The following is an 18167-nucleotide window of genomic DNA, read 5'->3' on the forward strand; positions in this document are numbered from 1 at the left end:
CTGGTCCTGTGCAGGCCCCCAGGAGCCTTCCCACTGACGCAAGTGTGTGCATTTGTGCCTGCAGAACGCATAGTCAGGCTTTAAGCCAGGCAACTCCCTCTTAATATTGACCATGGGATACAGCTCTGCCCTCGCCAAATAGTTATCTTCTTAAAATTAAACCCAGCAAGGTGGGGAACTGGAGCCTTGCTTCCTCCACCTGGCATCTTCTGGAATAATGTGACAGCTCCCCATGGATTCCCCTCATCGGGCGCCTCAGGCTACTCTTGTCAGCTTGAGAACAGGAGGGCAGTGGGTGGACAACACCTGGTGAATAAATTTACACACCGAAATAATGGTTTCCATGTTGATTTTTCATAATTAACTAAACAGGCTGGAGTTAAGTTTCATGTGTAAAAAACTTGTAAGGAACTCTTGACAAGAGGTGAAGGTTGATGAGGGTGGTTAAGGTTTATAAAAACTTTTTTTCCTGCTTGAGCTTTGTTCTCTCTGTCTCTCAGCCTCTGTTTCTCTCTCTCTCTCTCCCCCTCCCTTCCCCCAACTCCTTTCCTCCTTCATCTTTTCCCCTCTTCCTTTTCCTTTCTCTCCTCATAAAACCCTGTTTGAGTTTTCGTGTGTCCATATAATTTCCCAGCGTGTGTGTGAAACGAAAAATAGTAACATCAACAGATTACCCTGGTGCTTCTGTAATTTAAAGATGACATCTGCAGATGTGTCTCTGATCTTGAAGGAAAAAAAAAAACCCTCAAGATTTGGCTAAGTTTCTAGCAAAAGAGACTTGGAAAATATATGTGATGGCAGGTGATGGGAGCTGAGACAGGAAAGCCTAGAGGAGGATGCCACGTCCTTACCTGGAGGGAGCACTCCGCCTTCTTGTAGCTCAGCAGCTTATCTGGGGTGGGAGAGAAGCATACTGGAAACAATCTCTTGTTTGTGAAAATGGACTTTGTGCTGCTTGGTTAACAGTCTACCATATTTGCTGAAAGAATGGAAGGCTTTATTCCAGTCTGGGTCAGATTTTGATATTTTGAAATTGCACAGCTCATGTTGTTGGCTGGCGGCATGCTGCTCCTTCATGTGTTTATATGAAGACTCAGTGAAAATGGCGTTAGAATGGCTAGCTTCTACCTTTAGGAGATTCTGGTTTGAGATTCTATGGCTGGTCAGCCAAAAGCGCTAGGAGGATTGAATTCTTTTATCTTTTGTTATTAAGTTTTGCTTAGATGATGTTGGCATTGGCAGTGATCACTTATATTTTCTCATTTAACTGTCCCCTCAGGATAAGAGGTTTTAAAAATTAAGATACACCTTTGCAGATGCCAGTGAGGTCTTTGAGACTCTCCCTTCTGTGTTAAGGTCTTTCAGGGATTGGGCCTCCTTAACTGAGTGTTAAGTAATACCGTCCTCCTTGCATAAACTCTATGCCTGCTGGTTTTTGTTTTTGTCCTTTTTTTTTTTTTTTTTTCTGGAGTGGGCTTTTATGAGTAATACAATGTGGGGTACTGTAACCTTTGCTTATGTGTTAGGCCCAATTTGCTCTGACATAGGAGGCCTCTTTCTAGAGCTTTTGTCTGAGTCTGGACATATACCGAGACTTCTCTAGGTTGTTGTTGGGTGGATTTGGGTACAGAGTGGACATGTTTGGTATAGTTGGCCATCTCAAGTGTTCCATTTGCCATCAGACACTGGTGTATTGAGATGCTGTATAAATATGTGGGTATGGAAGTCCTACTTACTGATAAAACAGATTTATTAATAATAAGTAGCACATTGCTTCAGAGATCCACATTCCTGAAAACAGCACTTTTTAGTGCTGAAGAATTTTAGGACAACAAAATCTCTTTACCTTCTTCCCTATTAACTTTATTACATTTCCTTTTATTAGAGAAATTCTCAGTTTTATTCTCTAATTGTGATGGATTTAGGAAGATGATTACTTAGCAACAGATCAAACAGAAAACCTTCCTTTAGCCTCTCCTTGAGAAACCAGATGAACTGCTTCTAACATGGTCCCACCTACCACAGACCTTTTCTCTGTTTTCCCTCATGTACACGCTCTGCCTCATTCCGATAGCCAACATCTGTTGTAAGGTGTATTGGCCTATGCTTCCACCCTCATTCTCTCCCAAACTTACCTACCCTTCAGGATTGAGTTCTCTCTCTTGCCTTGGCCATCAAGACTTAACTGATTTTTCTAGTCCATCTGGTTTATTCTCACTCTGGACTCCTATTGCACTTGTAGTCAGTTCTATAGGTTAGTGTTTGTCTTGAGTATTCTCTAATTGTTTTATATTACTTTTTTCGAACCTTTGTATCTAAAAGTAGTGACAATTTATTGAGTATCAGTTAGGTATTACCTATTATTACCTATGAGTTGTTAAGCGCATTAATCATGTACATTGCCCCTAAGTTTGACAATAACCCTGCAGAGTATGTTATTGTCCCATTTTAGAGTTGAGAAAGTGGAGGCTCAGAGTACTTCATAACTTACCCAAACAACAGAGCCTAGCTTGGAACCCAGGACTGTCTGATTCTAGTCTTTGTGCTTCCTCCTACACTGGGTTCAGTCTCTCAAGGACAGACACTCCATTGGTTCTTTCTTTTTTTGTTTCACATTATTCAGCATACAGCTAGCTGAGTACAGAAGAGGTGACATGTAAATTCCTGAGTGAACGTGTGACAGGCTTTATTTAGCATTTGGTGTTTTTTGGTAATGTTTTAACATGGATTTTAAAAAATCCATCTTCTGTTTATTTCAACATTTATTGAACATCATTTCCATACCAAGCCCAATGCCCGGTGCTATGGATAGAGGGATGAGTGAAATGGAGGCCTCATTTTTGAAGTTACAAACCAATTGTGTACTCCGGTATGTGGTAGACATACAGCTGGTCTACCATAGGGAAGGATTGCCCATAGGCCTTATTTCCAGGACTGGTATTAGATTAATGCACATGCTATCATTGTCTCTTGACTTCATGGTAAACAAGAATTTTTGTGATGCTTTGGTAGATTGAGTCTATGACAAATGGTCAAGAGGTAGAAAATCTACATGGCCCATTCTCACTGGTGTGAGGTGGTATAAGGAAGATGTGATTTATGTATACAATGAAATATTACTCAGCTATTAGAAATGACAAATACCCACCATTTGCTTCAACGTGGATGGAACTGGAGGGTATTATGCTGAGTGAAGTAAGTCAATCGGAGAAGGACAAACATTATATGTTCTCATTCATTTGGGGAATATAAATAATAGTGAAAGGGAATATAATGGAAGGGAGAAGAAATGTGTGGGAAATATCAGAAAGGGAGACAGAACGTAAAGACTGCTAACTCTGGGAAACGAACTAGGGGTGGTAGAAGGGGAGGAGGGTGGGGGGTGGGAGTGAATGGGTGACGGGCACTGGGGGTTATTCTGTATGTTACTAAATTGAACACCAATAAAAAATAAATTAAAAAAAAACGAAAATCTACATGGTTAGAAGGATACATAGGAACTTCTAACCAACTAAGCAGCCACGCATGATTGATCGTTTGCATTTTTGAGATGCTTCTCTGTGATGGTATATGTAATGGGAGTTTGGGTGAGTTGCCAGGGAGTTGTTTCCAGTTTTCTTTAAACAAAATAGAAGTATTAACTGGGCAGCCCTGGTGGCACAGCGGTTTAGTGCTGCCTGTGGCCCGGGGCGTGATCTGGAGACCCTGGATTGAGTCCCACGTCGGGCTCTCTGCATGGAGCCTGCTTCTCCCTCTGCCTGTGTCTCTGCCTCTCTCTCTCTCTCTGCATCTCTATGAATAAAAAAAAAAAAAAAAAAAAAGAAGTATTAACTACTTTGCAAGGGTAGTATTTTAAAGTATTTTATGTTAATTGAAATCTTTATTGATATTTCAGAATTCTCAGGGAATTTTCTTTCTTTTTTTTTTAGAATTCTCAGGGAATTTTCTGAGTGATGTTTAGAAAGTCTTTATCGCTCTATCTCTTCTGAGAATAAAATGCTGAAGACTTGTGAAAGATATTTGTTTTTCTTTAAAACCCAAGACCTTTAAAATTTCTAGGTACATTCCTAGATATATTTTGTATGGTTTGGGATATCCAAATAGAGAAGTGGAAAGTTACACTCCAACACAATTGTTGGAAAATGAATTTTTCCACAAACTATTCTTTAGAATAGGCACTCTTTTAAGGAAATTATGAAACTCAGAATATCTAAGTGATACCGATTAAAGGCTACATATTTGATTTATGGAAAAAATTATCCTATGAAATGATTAACTTTTAAGTATTTAAAACATTCTTCATTTTAGAAAAAGACTGAATAAATTTCAGCCTTTTAGGAGAATACAAACATGGGCATATTTATTTGTCCATCTATCTATCCCCTCTCTATGAATACATTTTATTTGATGATAACTTTCTCATAACCTATTTATTCATTTTATTTACTAATAAATTTATTTGAAGCTTCATTGAGATTATTGACATATAAAATTGTTTAAGGAGTACAGTGTATTGATTTGATATGCTTACAGATTGCAAAATGATGACTATCATAACATTAGCTAATAATTCCTCCATCATGTCACATCATCATTACTCTTTTTCTGTTGAGAGAACATTTAAGATCTACTCTCTTAGCAACTTTCAAGTATATGATATGGTATTATGAAATATAACCACCATGCTGTACCTTATATTCCTGAAACTTACCTTAAAACTGGAAGTTTGTACCCTTTGACCAACATCTCCCCATTTCTCCAACCCATCAGTTCCTGGGAACCCCTACTCTTTACTCTTTCTATGAGCCTGGCTTTTTTTGATTCTATATATGAGAGATATCATACAGTATTTGTCTTTCTTTGCCTGACTTTATTTGAGTTAGTATATTGCCTCAAGCTTCATCTATGTTGTTGCAAATGTCAGGATTTCCTTCCTTCTCATGGCTGAATAATATTCCATCACACACACACACACACACACACACACACACACGCACACGCACATCTTCTTTATCCATTCATCTGTTGGAGGATACTTAGGTTGTTTCTACATCTTGACTATTATGAAAAATGCTGCAATGAATATGGGAATGCAGATATCTCTTAGAGATCCTGTTTTTATCTCCTTAGGATATATACCCAGAAGTAAAATTGCTGGATCATATGGTATTTCTATTGTTAATTTTTTGAGGAATCTCCATGTTGTTGAATTGTATGAATTATGTATATATTTTGGATATTAATCCCTTATGAGATATATCATTTGCACATATTTTCTCCTTTGTAGGTTGCCTTTTCATCTTGTTGATGTTTTCCTTTGCTGTGGAGAAGCTTTTTACTTTGATGTAGTCCACTTACTAATTTTTGGTTTTGTTCCTTATGCTTCTAGTGTTACATCCAAAAACTCTTTCCAAGATCATTGTCAGGAGGTCTTTTCCTTGTGTTTTTACAGTTTCACTTCTTATGTTTAAGTCTTTAATCTGTTTCAAGTTAATATTTGTGAGCGGTGTAAGGAGGGGTCTAATTTCTTTCTTTTGCATGTGGTTATTCAGTTTTCTCAACATCATTTATTAATGAGACCATCCTTTCCCCATTGAGTGTTCTTAGCTCCCTTTTCAAATATTAGTTGACTGTATATGTGAGAGTTCATTTCTGGGCTCTCAATTCTGTTTCACTGGGGAGACTAAATATTTTGAGTATAGTGTGGTACTCCTGTGAGTTAATGATTTATAAATGTTTGTATGTATGTACAAACATGGGTTAAGATACTTGCTAAGTGGAAATATTTTATTTTCTGTCATTCTGTATCATCACATGAAGAATTTTACATTATGGTTCTGTTCACTTTTAGCTTCTGGCTTATAGCCAACAAGGTTTTCTTGCAAATTCACCCTCTTTTATTAAGTTGAAAGATCTGTCCCTCTTGCCTACCCTAGTCTGGGTCTTCCTAGAAGAAATTTGCAGTCATGCCATGAAAAATGCCTGTAGCACAGACATATGCAAAGTATTACCACTTTGCTTTAATCACCAGAGCAGACTTACTCCATGAATAATTTGAGCCACAAGCATCCTGTTGAAAATCAAGACCTCTGGGTTGAGTCATCTGTTCTTTCTGTGGCAGGTGTTAGGGTCAAAGCACTTTAGATCTTTACTATGGTTTGTAGAAAGGACAGTTAGCTGTATAAATCCCAAAGCTACTGCAGTCAATGAGCTTTCATTAGACAAATACTCATTTGAGATGGTTGTATGCTGAACTAGAGAGTTTGTCTTTTTCCCTGCAGACCTGGGTTTTAGGTTTTCTCTATAGTATTTCATGTGGAAGCAAATGTTGATGGATTCTAGTGTCTCAGAGCTGGACCTTTTATCTGAATCACAAAACCACAAAGCATTTTAACATGCCTATAAATGTGTCAAGGTCTGTTTTACAGTGAGCCAGGTATGGACAAAGTTTGGAGAGACATGTACTGCTGCCACCTAGATCCCACATTTGTGGTTGAAACTTGCTGATAGTAACATTTAACAATTGCCATATCAAAAGTAAGTGGGACAAGAAACTAAAGAGTACTATATTATTATTTGAGAGGATAGTAGGAGTGCATGAAATATTAATTAAAATGATAAAACTCTGGCTGGAAAATATCACTCATTAATCATTTATTTCTTCATTCACGTGTTCATTCACTTATTAATTCAAACCATCCTGATTGGTAGCATCAGGAGGTTTATAGATTCAGTGCTAATTTGTGAGTGGCATATTGATTGATTTTTTATATGTAGAAATCCCAGAAATTCCTGAGGATGCTTAAAATTTTTCCCCAAAGATATGTAATATGTATGAATATAATGTTAGATAATTTCTTGAAATGCCATTTCTTTTTGTCTTTGATTAAGAGACTGAAAAAAGGTAGAAAAGCAATGGTTCTGCCCTCTTGCAACCATGGACAGGGTCTATCTGGCATACCTTATCTCTGGAGAATTAATAACTTCCTTAGATTATTATGGTCAGCCAGAGGAAAGCCCCCAGCAAATCTTTGTTTGAAGCCTTGGGTTTTCTAAGGGAGGAGGCTGGAGTTTCCCGGGACATGGCGAACAAGAGGTATGGCCATCTCTAGGGGCTAACCTGGGCTCTTTCCTGTGCCATGTTACAGAAACAGCAGACCTACTAAGGGGGGATGGTACTGTGAATATCCAGGACAGAACACTAAGTAATGTTTGTTGCCAGGCAAAGGACCTGGGGGTGCAGACAGAGAAGATATTGGAAACAGAACAGCTAAAACCTTCAAACAGGCTGTGCTTGCTTAAACAAGGATCATCTCAGGGTGCCCACTGAGATGCTTTCCAAACAGTAGAGGACATTCTCCAAGATTCTGAGACTACATAAACCCCAAGGTTGGCCTAGGATCCCAGAAGTGGGAGGAAGAGCCCACAAAAAATGAATTAAATTGGCTTTCCCACTCATTCTGCTAAGAATGGGCATAGCTAGCTTTAATTGGATTTAGAATAGTACTTCTGCTACTTTGCTGTGTATACATATTATTGGGATTTTGTTAAAGTACACATTCTGATTGAGTAGGTTTGGGATGGGGCCTGAAATTCTGCAATTCTGACTCACTCTCAGTTGACACAATTGCTGTGGGTTTATGTATCACATATTGAGGAGCAAGGTGTAGAAAAATAATCATGGCATTTTTTACACTGGAATAGTTAGGAAGAAATTTATATGTACACACACACACATATATGTGTATATATAGACATATAACACACACGCGCACACACACACACATGCAGTTTTTTCAACAAAACCAAATGGCAGATGGTGGGCCACCTGCTCAGAACTAAACTACCTGGAAGTGTGTGTTAACGAGGCTGAGCCCTGATCCCTCCACAGGCTTGCTGCGTCAGAATCTGGTGGAGCCTCCTGGCAATCATAGCTGCAAATTGAGAACCTTTGGCTAGACTTGCAGAGTCTCAGTCTGGTTGAGCCTTAAACTTATGTGGGGAGTTCTTGTAAGAAGTTGTGTCTTCATTGTCACAGATTCTGATTCAATTGCTTTGGTGTGCAGTTTGGGCTTTGGACTTAAATTTTTTAAGATTATTTATTTATTTATTTATTTGACAGAGAGATAGTGGAGAGAGAGAGCATACACAAGCAAGGGGAGCAGTGGGCAGAGGGAGAGGGAGAAGCAGACTCCCTGCCCAGCAGGGAGCAAAATATGGGGCTTGATCCCAGCATCCTGAGATCATGACCTGAGCCAAAGGCAGATGCTTAACTGATTGAGCCACCCAGGCATTCCGAGTTTTTTTTTTTAAGCTCCCCTGATGATTGTACTATACCATCAGGATTGAGATCCATGAAGAGGTCACAGGCTGTGCAGCTGAAGTCAGACTTTGCTGTGAAAGCCGGGCAGGCATACTTCCCAGCAGGATGACCTTTAAGAGTTATTTATCCTTTGAATCTCAGTTCCTCACCTGTAAAATGGGGGCATTATAATGAGAACCTCACAGGTGAGAGAACACATGGTAAATATACGATTATAGCATTTTGAACTGGTAAACGTTTAAGTGTTAGCCTATTTATTTCCTTTTATAATTCTATTTGTCCTACTCATGTACTGTCTTCTGTGAAAGGTTGACCAAGCAAAGCCAGACTTCATCTTTCGTCTAGGTTTTCACAGATCCAGAATTATGAAATATAGGATTTGGATTATAAATCTTGTCAATGTTGCTATTTTTTATGGTAAGGTTAATTACTTCTTTATTTCTATTACAATTGTCACTTGAAAGTAATTTGTATTCACTATAAAAATGTTTGGAAAACATAGAAGAGTGAAAGGAAAGTAGGATTCACCTATGATCCTTTCACTTGAGGTTAATTCTTTTCGATTTCCGTATATTTCCTTCAAGTATTTTTGAATATGCCTATAGAGTAATATGCATATATAATAAAATTTGATATATGTCTATATTACAAAATTGGAATCATTACTGTATATAATTTGTACCATGTGTTTTTAACATTAATATTTTGTCATAAACATTTACCTATGCTATTAAATGTTCTTCAAAAATATGACTTTTAATTTTTACCTAATATTCTATTACAAGGCACACCATAATTTACTGAATCTTTTCCCTTTTGTGGGATTATAACTGAGTGATAAATTTTTTGTACATAAATCTTTTACTACATCTCTCATTTACTTAGGATAGATTTCTAGAAGTGGTATTATTGATTCAAAAGTATGAGCACTTTTATGGTTCTTAATACATATTGCCAAGTGGCGTTCCAAGTTAAATTTCCAATAGCAATATATGGGAATAGTTAAGCAATATATAAGAATACTTGGTTTTCTTACTAATATTACCTTTAAAAGTGTATTTCCATCTGATAGGAATTTTAATTTGTTTTTAAAGAGAGAGCTGAACATGTTTTCCATTTATCACATGTTAATGTCTACTTTGTTCTTTTATGAATTTTCTGCTCATTTTATTCTCTTTTCTGTGACATAAGAGTGTTTTTCTTATTGATTTGGAAGAATTTTTTCAATTAGTATAGATATCTCTCTCTCTCTTTTTTTTTTAAGATTTTATTTATTTGTTCATAGAGGCACAGAGAGAGAATGAGAGGCAGAGACGCAGGCAGAAGGAGAAGCAGGCTCCATGCAGAGAGCCTGACGTGGGACTAGATCCAGGGTCTCCAGGACCATGCCCTGGGCTGCAGGCGGCGCTAAACCGCTGCGCCACCGGGGCTGCCTGATATTATCTCTTTATCATATTTATAGCTTATAATTTTTCCTAATTAATCAATTAACATTTATTTATTTATTCATTCATTTATTTTTTTAAAGATTTTAATTTATTTGAGACAGAGATAATGACAGAGAACACAAGCAGGGAGGAGAGGGAGAAGCAGGCTTCCTGCAGAGCCGGGAGCCCAATGCAGGGCTCTCTCCCAGGACCCTCGGATCATGACCTCAGCCGAAGGCAGATGCTTAACCGACTGAGCCACCCAGGCACCCCTAACATTTATTTTTTATTTAATTTCCTTTTCAGTCTTATGGATGTTTTAAAAATTATTGTTTTTAAATATGCCAATTTTATTTTGTGATTTGATTGTTTTATACTTTGCCTTCCCTTAGCCTCAGATAAGTTTTCTTATGCTATATTTTAAAAATATGTGACTCTAACTTCTACAGATGTTGTTTTGGCATGATAGGATATAAGACAAGACTCTAACTTGATTGGAGTTGGCTGGCAGAGAAACAAGTTCTAGAGCTGAAGGCTTGCATAGGTCTCAAAGGATGGGCTCCCCGAAATTTTACTTTTCTTTTTTATCTTTTCCTTTCTTTCTTTCCTTCCTTCCTTCCTTCCTTCCTTCCTTCCTTCCTTCCTTCCTTCCTTCCTTCCTTCCTTTCTTCCCTCCCTCCCTCCCTCCCTCCCTCTTTTCTTTTCTTCTTTCTTTTGCTGTTGAATTATTTTCCACAGAGTTAGCTGAGAGGGGATGATTTTGTGGTTTATTCACAACCTCATCTCCTTGCTCCACCTTGCTTGTTAGGTTGTTCATTAGATTAATACCTAATTATGCTCTATTATATTTAAAGATGTGTCCTGTATTTTCTATTCATTGATATTTCTTTTGTGCCTCATCATGTAACAAAACCAATTTTCTTACTTATTTTTAATATGTTTGAAAGAATCAAATAGTTCTATAGATCTTGTTATGAAGAGCAGTGGTCACCCACTGGTCCCAGCTTCCCATTCTCTCTGCCTTCTCAGAGGCTACCATGTGTGGCTTTTCAAGGAGATTCTTGAGCATTTACCTCCATGGCTCCCCATGACCTGTTTTATATGGCTATTTCCCACAATGGAGGATGAGGATTTATCTTTTTTTTTTTTTTATTGGAGTTCAATTTGCCAACATATAGCATAACACCCAGTGCTCATCCTGCCAAGTGTCCCCCTCAGTGCCCATCACCCAGTCACCCCAACCCTTGCCCACCTCCCTTTCCACTACCCCTTCTTCGTTTCTCAGAGTTAGGTGTCTCTCATGTTTTGTCACCCTCACTGATATTTTCACTCATTTTCTCTCCTTTCCCCTTTATTCCCTTTCACTAATTTTTATATTCCCCAAATGAATGAGCCATATAATGTTTGTCCTTCTCCGATTGACTTATTTCATTCAGCATAATACCCTCCAGTTCCATCCACGTTGAAGCAAATGGTGGGTATTTGTCATTTCTAACGGCTGAGTAATATTCCATTGTATACATAAACCACATCTTCTTTATCCATTCATCTTTCGATGGACACTGAGGCTCCTTCCACAGTGTGGCTATTGTGGACATTGCTGCTATAAACATCGGGGTGCAGGTGTCCCGGCGTTTCATTGCATCTGTATCTTTGGGGTAAATCCCCAGCAGTGCAATTGCTGGGTTGTAGGGCAGTTCTATTTTTAACTCTTTGAGGAACCTCCACACAAGTTTTCCAGAGTGGCTGCACCAGTTCACATTCCCACCAACAGTGCAAGAGGGTTCCCCTTTCTCCAAATCCTCTCCAACATTAGTTGTTTCCTGTCTTGTTAATTTTCCCCATTCTCACTGGTGTGAGGTGGTATCTCATTGTGGTTTTGATTTGTATCGTTATGATTTACCCAGATATATCCAGACACAGAGACATCCTCAAGGTCCTCCCTACCCCCACACAGACACACATAGACACACTCTCTCTATGTTCCTTTGGATATGTTTATATATTTACAGGGTAGTTTTGGTTTGATTTCCATTTAGTGTCTATGTTCTCACTACTACATCGGTACGGTTTATAGCCAAGGAACACTCTGATGGATCGTATTGATTGTTGGTGTCACTGCATTTTGAGCTGTTGGGATTGTTTCACTGGGGAATGCTATTGTTTGTTGAAGGCTTTCTGTTTGCACTGGTCAAATACAGCAGATAAGACTTCTTATTGCCTTTTGGAAGGGCCTAAGACCTGGTTGCCTGTGTTACAGGAGCTGCTGGAGGAAGGAGGGGTGGTGGCATTCAGAATGTGTGTTTTTAAACCCTTTATTTTCAGTAGGGCTCAGTACCCTCATCCTCACCTATATCTGATAACTTCTTGGGCATGCCCTCTTGTTTTACTTTCTCTGGAGATTAAGCTTGCAGTGTTAGGCATGGGTTGAAGGGAAGCTTCGGGGGAGGGATGGGCCATTGCCTGGCCACGTGGAGTTCTGGAGGGGATTTGGGGATCTCATTACTTCTTAAACAGACTTGCACAAATCCTCCTTTACTCTGACCTTCAACTCCTGCTAACAGAGGTACCTGGTGCTGCCAATTTCTGAGTCTTTTGGGTGTTCTTCGGGTAAATTGGGTTTTTCATGGGTTTTCCCACTGTCAGCTTAGGATTCAGCTTTCCTGGGTCTGCTAAGTCAATTACCACGGACCATCTGCTTTCCAGCTTCCACGACTGTTGCTGTTGTCTTTTCTCCTGTTCTCTTTATCCTAATGGGTTTATATCTTTATAGAAATCCCTTTATTGTCATGTTAATAGGGAACGTTAGGGGTAGTGTATTTAGGTGAAATATTTAAAAGTCATCCATAATCTGACTTTTCATACATGCTCATTGTTAATATCACTTTGATACAGATTTCAAGATATATACATTTTAGCTTAATGAATATATTTGTAAGGAATTGGGATTATTGCATGCAGACTTTTAGTGACCGTATTCAAGATCATCTTAACCTGGGAAGAAATATAACTTTACTTAATTATTCATAATAATATTAAAACAAATAAAAAATATGGTTGAAACAATTTTGTAAATATGTTTAGAATGCTGATTATAAATGTGAAACATGATTTTAAAAGATATATAAGTTAAAAATACCAAATGACAATAAATAAGACTAGGACATGGAGGTAAAGAGCACTATGGAATACAACCTGCCAAACCCTTGTTTTAGCTAATGGGGTGTTGGGAAATTCTATTTTATTGATTTTGATGATTATAAAAATAGAGCTTAAAATGTTTTATTTAATATATGTAGTGAAGACACATGCAAAGACAATGTGTGTGTGTGTGTGTGTGTGTGTGAGAAATGTAATGGATCAAATACAAAGGAAAAACACAAAGACAAAATAAATGACAAAATAATAATTTCTTATGCAAAGTTTTCTTTTTCCTTTTGTGTAATTTCCCATCAGTCTCTTGCAAGTTAGTTAAATTGATTGGACCATGATGCCAACCATGGTAAAAGCCAGTTTTCTTATTTCAGAAGTATTTCACGTAGGAGTGACTTCTGTCAATTGTTTTTGTTTTGTTTTGTTTTATTTTTGAATGTCATTTCTCTGAGGATCTTTGGTTATAAAAATGTGAATGGCTGGCAGCTCAAAGACATTTGTAAATCATGGGACAATAGATTAGAATATATATCTTTTTCATTGTGGGTCAGCTGTATTATGCTCTCTATTTTGAAATGGATGTCATTTATGGCGCATTTGTTTGCCAGGTTTTTAACAATATATGCACATTATCTCTAATCTTCATGATAGGTGCCAGGTATGTGTTATCCAATTAATTTACTGTATAAGGAAGTGAAGGCTCAAAGAGGTTAAGTGACCTACTCAAGTTTACTTAGCTATGTGGCCATTTATGGACTTCAACCAGGGTCTTCTGATTTCAAATTCTTTTCTTCTAAGCAAAAGGCCTGAATTAAAGGCCAATGTATTTTTCCCCAATCAGATATTCATCTATCCTCTAGTGCAATTCTCCCTCTACATGCCAGTATTTGGAAAACTGTCAGGTTTTTCCAATTAAGTATTCCAATGCTTAGAAAAGTTTAGGGGGTGATATATTGAGCAGTGTTGGAGAGGTTCTTCTATGAGTCTTAAAAAAAAAAAACTGGTGTGTTTTGTGAATTATTAGAGGGAGATGCTATGTACCCATTTTTGTGACCTTAGTTGACTTTTGTTTCTAATAGATCTGGAGTTGACTCCCCTTGGATAGTCCTATGGGGAATACTAATTTGGGACATTATGTTCCACTGATGGTTGTACATTGCCCTATAGGGTCACATGTACTGAGTGTTGTAAATTCCTCCTTGTGAAAGAAAGAAATGGAAAGAAGGAAGGAAGGAAGGAAGGAAGGAAGGAAGGAAGGAAGGAAGGAAACAAGAAAAAAAGAGAGGAAAGAGGGAGTATCAGATATCAGCAATGATCCTTCTTGCCATCATTAGGTCATGTCATTCAAAGAGATTTTGTCTGATTTTGGAAATTCCAATAGACAAATGATACAAGCTTTAATGAGTGAGAGAGTGTATTTTGTTTAGCTTTATATCTATGCTGCCTAACAGGGAATTGGTCATGGAGTTGGTGCTCAATAAATCAATGAGCAAGTGAAGGGGCGAGTGAACCCAACTGCAGAATCCGAGATATGGAAAGTACCAGGTGGAATTGGGTACCTCCCTTGACCTCTCTGTTCTTCCAGAGTTGAAATGGAGATGAGGGCATTGAGAGGGTAACACACTGCTATAGTCCTTACTATAGTGTCTAGGACAGAGGAGGAACCTGCTATATCTCAGTCACCTTCCTATTTTCTTCCTGGTGGCTTTTTCATGCCTGATCCTAGAATCTTACGTTGGGAGTCCCTCTTTCTTAGGGACTTTAAGGTGAGGTTTACAGACATCTATAAATTAATGTATTGTTAGTATTAGGCTATCTCGTGAATATCTCAAGGATTTTTCCTTTAAAGATGTAGTCCTCAACCCATCCTATTATACTTTTTTTTTTTTGTGCAAGATAACAGGCTATCTAGATTCATATGCTAGATATTGATCAAAGCTACATAATGTATAAATTTCTCCTCAATATAGATAGGGGGATTGTCTTTGTAACCATCACTTAGCTGGTAATCAGCAGGGGAGTACTCTGTGATCTTGGTTAGGAAAGTTAGCACATAAAAAGTAATGGGCTCTTCATTACAAAGAACCCTTGGGAAGAGACAGGCAGGAAACAGTAGGGGGTGAGGCAGAGTTGGTGGGCTAGCTCATAATTGTCATGATTCATTGCTAAAAACTAACAGGCTCCATGCAGACACTTAGTGTAGCATTTTCATTCCACCATGTTTTCTTTCCGATGTGCCTGTTCGTAACCATGGTTGTGTTACCAAGAATTGAAATTTAGCTTGCTTTTCCTTCTTAAATTTACTTAACATTTTCAAAGAAAAGCAGAGAGGAGTGGCCAAAGGACACCTAGTAATCCTTCAGTGAAAGCAGTGATTTTTTTTCTCATCATCAAGTAGAACAATTCTGTACAACTTACGCTTGTGTGTGTGTCAAGACATACACAAAAAGAAAATGCCTTTCAGAATAGACCAAACACAGAGTGTCTGATTTCCCAACCTGATAAGGCCTCTGAATGGAAAGAGGAGAAAGAGAGTTAATTTTGTGTGCTGAATGCAAATACTTTTTGTTGTCTCTGTGGCCCTGCATTCTGAAATGGTGCACAATTGGACATTCTCAAATTTCCTTAAACTTCTCAGCTTGGGTTTTGAGCTGATGGTATGTTGACATCTCTCTCACCAGCAAGAGCAAAAATATCTCTATGTATGCTTCTTTCGTTTGCACGGATGGATTGTTTTCTTCGAAAAGGCTTTAGCTGCTACAGATGGATATTCTTTTAAGTCAGTGTTTTCATTATTTTTCACAGGAGAGTGAAAATAGGGCCCTTGTCTGAGAGCATGTCTATCCTTTAAGACCCAGAGAGCCACAGAGCACGCATTTTAGTATATTTGGGATATCTCCATGTGGTTAGAGCTCAGCCAATTAATGGCTTTCAGGTTAGAGGCCAAATTCTCCTCATTCTGTTCCTAAAGCCTTCCATCACTTGGCTTCCTCTTCCTTACTACCACACCTCCTTTTTGAGCCCAGAGACCTTCCTTCCTTCCAACACTGCTTGCTGATGCACCTGCCTCATGGACAAACTTTGGACGTTCCAAACTTTGGAACTCCACTGCCTCATGGAGTTCAGTGCTAGAGCACACTGGCAGCTCAGCAGATCCCAGTTTTTCTTTAGGGACAAATGTGGTAGAGAGATCTCTGGACTATAAGTCAGAGACCTGATTTTTCCACTTACTGGCTCTGACCACAGAGGAAGCTGAAGCCTCAGAACTAATATTCACTTTTATAATCTTTACAATGGGTACTAACATTCAGTTTTCTTTTTTTCCCCCAAAGATTTTATATGTTCATTTATTTGAGAAAGAGAGCAAGTGAGCTCAAGCAAGGGCAGGGGTAGAGGGAGAGAATCTCAAGCAGACCCTGCACTGATTGCAGACCCCAATGTGGGGCTCAATTCAACAACCCCAAACTGAGGTCATGACCTGATCCAAACTCAAGTCGGATGATTAACTGACTGAGCCACCGAGGCACCCCCTTAGAGTTTTCTAATCTTAAGGTGAGGCAGTTACAGCTGTATCTATGGTTTTGTGAGACTCAAAATAGTAACAATGGCTTTGAAAGCACTACTTGGCACTTGGGGATGCCTTGGACTTTCATAGCTCTGGTGACTTCAAAGCACAATGTCCTTGCTAAGGTTCTTTGCCTCACCCTTCCTGCAGTCCTCCCCTTTCCTCTCTGCCTAGAAAATCTGTTCTATCATCAGGGCCCTTCTTGGTTCTGTCATCTTTATGATACTTTACCCAGGTGCTCTGCTCCTGTTGGTTTTTCATCGTTCAATTCACCTATAATATCTACTAACAATATATTTTGTCGCTTACATAAATAAAGGTCTGCCTTTGGTTTAACTTTTCAGCCTGTAACTCATAATAAATTGATTCTACTTCTGATCAGAGTCAGAAGTATCATATTCAGAAAATATATCAGTTTGAGGTCTAAAATACATTGGACATCTATTAGATCTTCACTAAAACCTTTCTGAAAACCCCAGAGAGTCTGGTGTTGCATGACAAACCAAAGTGTTTCCCCTTTTGACAGCATCTCAGCCACCCTGCTCCCCCTCAGAACTCCTCGTGTACCACACGCTGGCACTTGGCTCAGCAACCCATTCTTCTGTCATCCCCCACCCCCTCTTTCCTCAGTGAATGGCTCTCTGACATTTCTCACACAGATGAAGTTAGACTTTCTGGCCCTTGGGAGAGAAAGGAATAATGCTGAAGCCTTTACAACCTGGCACCGGGTCAAGGTTCCCACCCACTGTGAGGCCAGTCGCAGGTGGGGATGTAGGAATGGGACCTAGCCACCTTGTCCTGCTGTCTCCTCCTCCTCCTTCACCAGTCTCCTGTGAGGCTCCTGAGTTGATTGGATGATCAGGGCTCATACAGTTGCTTTTTCTGGGGAGAGGAACTTTTAGAGCTAATCTCCCCTAGTGTCATTTTACCACCCAGACAGACACTTAGAATTCTTAGCTCTGCACAGAACTCCCAGTTTTTAAGCCAATTTCATGTGGCATTGTTCTAAATTGATTCTCAAAACCACCATGAAAAACACTGCAGGGTTCTGAATCCCCCCTTTCATAGATGAAAGGAGAAAATAGAAAAAGTAGGAGGTTACCTTTCCCTCATTGGCCCTAGAACGTGTGTCAGAGACCCTTGGGACTATCTACGTATCCCAGTCCTTTGACTTAGCTTTATTGGGTGCTTACCTTTTATTTACTAGTTGATGCTATGGCCTGTTTGTCCTCTACCTTTTAGGTTTGTCAGCACCTGTCTGCCAGAGCTGTGTATCCTCCAGGGGGCAAAATTCTGTCATCCTAATCTCAGGGAAGGGGATTCAGCAGACTCTACTGCATTAATTAGGGAAAATGCTTCTGTCTTGATGATGGTGTTGACAACTGCATACCTGTTGGAAGGAGGTTTTGGGGTCACAGATGGTGACCAAAGGAATGAGGATCATTTGGAAAGAGTCTCTTCCTTGACATGTAACAAAGTGGAAGGTGCACCTGGACTTTTATTTGGGGTGGGGTAAGGGGATGAAAGGGAAATGAGCCCAGGAAAGATGCATCTCTAATATGCCCCCCCTTATCTGGATTAACACTTAAACCTAAGCCTTGCACCGTCTTCCCACACTTCTGTGACCTGCATCTGGTTAAGACACACAGATCTGCCTTTTAATAAGTTAAGCAAACCTGTCACTATTTGGGTTCCAGCT

This window comes from Canis lupus, chromosome 1 (genome assembly GCF_003254725.2).
Source record: "Canis lupus dingo isolate Sandy chromosome 1, ASM325472v2, whole genome shotgun sequence".
Classification (NCBI taxonomy): Eukaryota; Metazoa; Chordata; class Mammalia; order Carnivora; family Canidae; genus Canis; species Canis lupus.